A 7376-nucleotide genomic window follows, 5' to 3' on the forward strand; every position below is an offset into this window, starting at 1 on the left:
CAGCATGTGCCTCATCATCTTGGAGATTTGGTAGTCTGAGCTTCATTTGCAAGTGATGCCTGGGCTGGCCTCTTTACATTGTGCTTCAATGAGGCAGGTTCAGGAGGCTTTTTTTCTTTTTAGGGTTTTCCAATGAGCTTCTTTATATTTTACTGAAAATGCTTATGTAATGCCTTCAAAACAGCTGTTACACAGCTGAATGAGAGCTCATTACATTTTGGCAGTGGCTCGTGCACCTCTTTTTTCAATCTCCTGCTATTGCCTTGCTGCCTACTATGGAGCTGCAGCAGAACTGAGACTGAGTGCTTGTGGCATGGCTGAATTACTGTCACTACCAGTGCCTGGCTGCTTTCACAGCTTAATTAGATTTCAGCAGTGTAATTTTGAAGCTCTGTAATTTAATAATGCCCGAATTAAGACTCTTTATCCTTGAAGATGATCTAGCAAGTGGATTACTCATTGTGCTGGGCTCTGGTGACCTGTCTTGCCTGACAAGTCAGAAGCTGATGTTGTCAGCTATGAACATGGAAGTCCTGGGTACCCCCACTGAGGCAGCTTTTGTTGTCACCACAGGCTAGGCTGGACATCTTCCAGTCAGGTCATCTCCTTCCTCCAGCAGGTCTTGGTAGTCAGCTGAGACTATCCCTCAGGTCACCTACCCTGGTCCAGCTGTGTGAGGGAGCAAATTGAATTTAAACCTATTTTTGCACATCCCTTTTTTCACCCCTCAAATACATAGTTTATTGTGTAGCAGACACAGTTCTTAGCAACCAGGCTTTCCCCCTCCCCAGAGCTCATTTTTCGATTTGAGTGCCAAATATGTATGAAGGCAGAAGCTTGGCAAGCTTCTAGGATGGATTGTAAGAGAAGAAACACAGAGACAATTTCTGCTCTTGAGCCCTATAGATATAGAAGCGCTCCAGACAGGACAATTATGAGATTGCTGGATTTAAGACATTTTACTTGGGTAGAAAATCCTGTTTGTGATGTCAGTAATGATAAAACATTTGAATGTTTGGACACAAACTTTGTGTCTCAAAGATTTCACCCTTATCAGGTTAGCATTGCCAGGCATTGATCTCTAAGTAGCATCAATTCCTTATAAAACCTGCCCTCTTTCCTGTCACCAGTCCTTGCTAAATTAGCAGCTGGAACATTCTCAATACATTTAGAAACAGCAGCTCAAGGTTACAGCAGGGGCCAACTGGCTGTTGACCAAACAGTAGACTTTCTACTTTCTGTAAAAGGAATTTTCAACAATAAATATATAATTGAGTCAGAACAACCATGATACATGTCTAAGATCAAAAACAGCCAGCTTCCAGGTAACATCTGATTAGTCCTCTGGGAAAAGGCTTTTGCAGTACTTAACACAAGGACTTTGAGCCTCACTGACATCTGGCTCACAAGGTAAATGGACATACATATTGTAGCTTATTTTAGTGTTACTATGGTGAAGGAGAAGGCCAAAGATATTTATTTCTGCATGAGGTTTTCACTGGGAGGTGCAAAGGGCCGTGCAGTCTGCTGCCCTAATCTCATTGTTTACAGAAGTTGATATGTGAACCCTATCAAAGCTTGGGAAAGAAAACAAATCTTAATCTCCCTTTCTGCATGCTACAGCCCAGCCTTGCTGTAACTGAGCCCTTCTAGCAGTCTTCTTCTCTGGCACTACAGATCCAGAATAGTGTGGGATGTGTGAATGCACTATTCACATGTCCTACCAACTTTGAGTAATACTATGACTCTGGCTATGTTCATATTGTCATTGTATCAGGCCAACACATTATTTCCTAATTTTCGTTGTTCAGGTCTTACACTTTTTCAGCCTTCCTCCTTCACTTTCTTTCCAACTCTTTCTTTTTCATGTGGCTTTCCATGGAGTAATTTGTTTTTTATCAATAACTACTCAGCTATGATTCGATGATTATTTTACTCCAGTAATGCATGGGTTTCCACAAAGAAGCTTAAATTCCATGTCACTGAAATGCTGTACAAAATCCATCTGTGTTGGACAAACCAACCTTCAGGAAAAGCTCTAAGAGGAAATTATCATTTATGTACTTGTAGATAAATTGCCACAGATTTTGCTACTATGCCACATCTAGGAAGGAATGCAAGAATTAGAGCAAGTCATGAGCATCTCTGTCCCTCTGTTGGGGAATTATGATATGGTCCTCAGCAAGCTTGACTGTTCATCTGTGTAACAGTGGGAAATTGCTGCAACACAGGAATCAGTGTGAGAAAGTTCAGTGTGAGATCTTATGAAAGGTATTTATTTACAAAATCTTTAAGCAAGTTGATTTTATGCACTCACACTCGTTCTGCTATAGAGTTAATTCTTTGACACTCTGACCCTCGTATATTCTTGATCCCCAGCTCAGAGAATCCCAGTGGCCTGGCCAGGATCCCTTGAGCTTGACACAAAGGAATGGGAGTGCTGCTGCCACGCCCTCACTACAAGCCTTGACTAGGGACAGCAAAGTGATTTCTGGACAGATCTGTCATTCCCCTTAGGAGGCATCAGCTGGTATCTTTTACCTCAGAATCCTGTTTACTTTGTTCTCCACAAATGACAGGCCAGGATGCTGCCCATTGCCTGTTTTTCCCTGTTTTCAGCAGGTGTGTTTTCCAGGCAGGATACCAGGAAAGGCAAGGGGCGTCTGACGCTGCAGCCTTGGTACCACCCTCCTGGGATCAGGATCCCGGGTTTTTTGCTGACAGGTCATCTGTGTTGTGGCTGTTTGCAAAGTGCAGGTCTTTGGTCTTGACATAAACAGAGCAATTCCTTAATTTTTCTGCTGGGCATGGTTTTCTGTGTTAAGAAGTATCTACCCTTTTAACCCTCTGCTCTGCTGCTTTCACACATTTTCATTCATTCTTAACTCCCATCTTCCTTTGCTTTGCTGTTACAGATCACAACAACTCCTGTAGACAGTCCTGATGCCCTTTTATTAGAATTCATAATCTCTCTAAAATATCTAATTTAATGTCCCCCCCCAGTCTTTGACAGCACACAGATGAATGCTCTGTTGAAGTGTAAATGAAGCTTGTAAATGTAATATATCATAGTTGGTGAAAGAAACTTTAAATTTTGGGACACACACACTATATCCCCTATATCTGCTAAAGCACAGACTTCTTGAAATGCCAAAATATGTGTGAAAAAATGAAAACACTGAGGTGGCCAATATCAACAGCTTTAAAAATAACAAAATTATGCCTGCCAAAATAGGAATGGAAAATTGATAGTCTGTATTTCCCATGACGTGGTGGAAGATTTGCACAGACTGCTTCCACTGATGTCATGAAGTTGCTGCTCTAAATTTACTGTTAGTAGGTGAAAACCAAACCACCCCTGGTTTAATATCTTTTAGCTTGCTCCCAGCAATAGAAGTTATAGATTATTGCTGACAGGAGGCAAAATGCTGACTGTACCTTAAACCTTGAAGCTGAGGTTTGCTAGTGCTGACCAGTGCTGGGTATGAAGTCAAGTTAGCAGTCAGCATTAGGTGTGCAGCTACATGACAGCAATTAGACACTTTGAAATGTAGGATAGCACACTGAAGTCACTAATTAGTCTTTAGCAGGTAGTTATTAAAAGCTGATCAACTGAAAAACTGACCAGTAGGAGCTTGCATGCTCCTGGCTTTAGGGTTTTTTAGCTACTCACTATTATTTGAAAGTAGAATCTTAAAACCTGTTCTTTTAGTAACCTTATTCTTTTTTCTCAAACTCCGTTATTTGTGACACTGGGGCTAAAATGTGTTTCTGATGTCAGTGATTTGCAACACAGATGCAGTTAAATGGGATAGTCTGAAACTCCAGCTGCATTAAGGGGAGAACAAAATTGCAAACGCATGATGCAGTACCTTGGAGAGAACAGAACTTTACTGATCCAGCAGTTTACCCTATGAGCTCTAATGCAGAGAAATGTTTTCTAGGAACAAGTATTTGGATACCTGAGAGGACTGGCAGTTGCAAGGCTGGACTTATTAGAGCTGGAAATAAATCAAATTTTGCACAAGCTAGAACCTGCTTTTTTTTTTTTTTCTAACATTGAGATCTAATAAAAATGGAAGTGAAATGTGGTTAAGATGCCACAGAAGAATGCAGTGGGAGATGCTACACATCGTCTTATGTACAATCTTAATGCAGAATCCTTGTTCATGGTCTAGCATGCAAACATAGACCCATGGTCTGTGACTATTTTTGTAACCACATCCTTTTTGTCTTTTTCAGAGCTTGGACTGGACTCTGATACAGCATTCATCACGACTGTACAGAAATGCATGAAAACATTTTTTAAAAAAAATTTGTTGTGAAAATTTCAGTCAGAAAAATCAGGACCATCTGTTCCTGCCTGTACCATAGAACTCCTAGGCATCAACCTAATTACTCCAATCAAAGTGCTCCTAATTTTCCAATGTCAAATATTTGCATAGGTAGTTCTAGGTAGCTGAAACACTGAGGACTTCTATATGTGTCTATACATATATCCTCAGAAATGGTGCTGGTATTGATATCCAAGCTGCCTCATTTTCAATTAATTCTGATAAACCTGCAGTTCTGCATACATTTATATAGATATAATGCAGAGGTGTTTATACACATGTACATAGAATCATAGAATTGCCTGGCTAGGAAGGGACCTTAAAGATCATTTTGTTCCAACCCCTCTGCCATGGGCAGAGATACCTTTCACTAGACCAGGTTGCTCAGAACCCCACCCAACTTGGTCTTAAACACTTCCAGGGATGGGGCATCCACAACTTATCTGAGCAAACTGTTCCAGTGCCTCACCACCCTCACAGCAAAGAATTTTTTCTTAATATCTAATGTGAGCCTACTCTGTCAGTTTGAATCCATTCCCTCTTGTCCTGTCACTACATGCCATCTCCATCTGTCCTGTAGGTTCCCTTCAGGAGCTGAAAGGCCACAATTAGGCCACCCTGAAGCCTTCTCTTCTCTAGGCTGAACAATCCCAATTCTCTCAATCTTTCCTTGGAGGAGATGTGTTCTATCCCTCTAATAATCTTGGTGGCCAATCCAACAGATCCATGTCCTTCCTGCACTGAGAACCCCAGAGCTGGGGGGATGCTGTACATGCATGTGTGTGAGCTGCAGGTCTTTCAGAATGAAGACAAGCTAGTTTGGGTACCAGTAGCATTCCTGTGGTAAGTACAATCTTCCCTATCAGTTATAAACCAATTTCTTCATGACAGGGACACTGGAACTTGCCAGGTAGCTGGTGAGAAATGTTTGTGCCTTAGTGTTTTCTTCAGCCTTCAGAAGTGCTGGTTACTCTGCAAATCTTGAAGGCTTTCTATGTCAACTGAGAATGCCCTACTGAGAAGGAAGAACACAGCCTTATCAGAAATTGATTAAATGTGCTTGCTTAAGACTCCCAGGTTACAGTAAGATGCCCATGAAATGACCATGGAGAAATTGTTTTATTCAGTGCACTTAAAGTGAAACAAAAAGTAGCTTAGAAAAGGCATTGTAACCACTTGTCCATTACACAGTGAACATGGCAAGTACTGAATTTACTATAAAAGTATCCACCAACCAGACAAGCAGAAAGAAAAACTATGACTGCCCCCCTTCCCTCCCCAGTATGAACAAGGTTAAGAAGCATTTGTGCAAATGGATATATTTCTGGCTTGGAGCCAACTGGGGAGAGAAAGCAATTGCTATAGATAGAATCCCAGAAAGTGTAACAGAAGTTGTAGCAGGCTGTTGGAGGCTGAGTATGTCAAGAATGAGGTTAGCAATTAGTAATTCCAGAGACTTTATTTAAGTGGAGTCTGCTCACAAGTAGCAGACTCCACAGAATTCTAAACACGGAAGCAGTTGCTGGTGTTCTTTCTACTACTCGAGACAGCAAGTATAAACATTTCTGATTTACTAAGAATATGACACTTCAACACACATTTAAGGGTCCTGGCCACTTGACAGCAGCAGGTTTTAACTTCCATAGATGTAGAAGTATCTTTTTCTGTAATTTCCCTGTCATTAAAACCCTCCCCTCTGAAGGAACATTACCAGAGGAACTGATCTTGATCAAATATGTATTTTATACGTGACATATTCAAATTTTTTAAATCCAAAACTAAGTTTATTTTTCCCATAAGATACTATTGGATTAATTTTGGCATAGGTGCACAACATCATCATGTTCTCTATTCAGACAGTACATATATCTATCCTTCATTTTTTTCCATGTAAAGAAATACAGGGACAAGCTTTTGGCCAATCTGATCTAATACAGTTATTTTGCCTTATCTGTAATTCAGCTGGGCCTGCTCAGCACAACAAACACAACTGTACGTAACAACGATGTGTTTCTGAGGCAGTAATATCTTAACTGCTCTTAAATCACTAATGTTTTGAACATTTCACACATATTTTACAAATAAAAGGGAAAGTTGGGTACAAAAAAAAAATACGCCAACTAGGATTAGTGAAAGAAAAGATCATTATGGAGGTAGAGGCGTAAACCCGTGAAGCTTACAGCAGGCAAAACCAGCCATACCCCCAAACCTCAGACTTATCTGCCCCTAATAATGGTTAACAGTTTTCAGCAATGTGTAATTAGGGATGAATAAAATAACTTTGAGACTGGAAACCACATTTCTCAAAGCAGCAGTTTTCATTAATTGAATCGTTATCTTTCTTGCTGCTTCTTGAGCTGAGGCATCCAGTGGTTTACTATAAAATGAGCCTGTGTACAAATGCCTTCAATTAGTGGTTATTTCGAGGAGGGTTTATGTTCTGCAGAAGGGTAAATGGATCTTTTCCCTTTTGAGATAGTTTCATATTGAGACCTCTGTGAATTATGAAAAGTCATGACAATTTGGAGGTGATAACTCTTTGTGAGGTACAATTGCACAAGGTACAAGGAGAAACGACCAAGAAGACTAAAGTGGCCTCTTTTATAATATATTCACACAGCACTTAAAAATGTGTGAAGCCATAACACATTATACATAACAAGAGTCAGACACAGGCTATCATAAAGGTTTTTGGAAAGACTACAACCTAATTTAATGAATAACAAATATGCCTAAAAATGCAAAGTACTTGTTTTAATAATAAAATGCTGCTTTAAAGTGGATCTTCAGGCCTTTGATCTGACTGCCACCCATCTCCTTGGGAAGAATATTCTTCTTAAGAACCTGACTGTCAGGTTGCCTGCTATTTCATCAGTGTAAGCTCCTCAGTGTAAGATCCACAATTTGGGCTGCTAGCAATAATTTCCATAATGTTTGCAAGAGTTAAAATAGTTTATGTTGCAAAGCACTGGATTAGATCTCAAAAAGCTGGACTTTATTCTTGTTTCTGTAGGTCACCCAGATGGGTAATCTGCAAGGTTA

The sequence above is a fragment of the Geospiza fortis genome, unplaced genomic scaffold (assembly GCF_000277835.1).
Source record: "Geospiza fortis unplaced genomic scaffold, GeoFor_1.0 scaffold95, whole genome shotgun sequence".
NCBI classification, from domain to species: Eukaryota; Metazoa; Chordata; class Aves; order Passeriformes; family Thraupidae; genus Geospiza; species Geospiza fortis.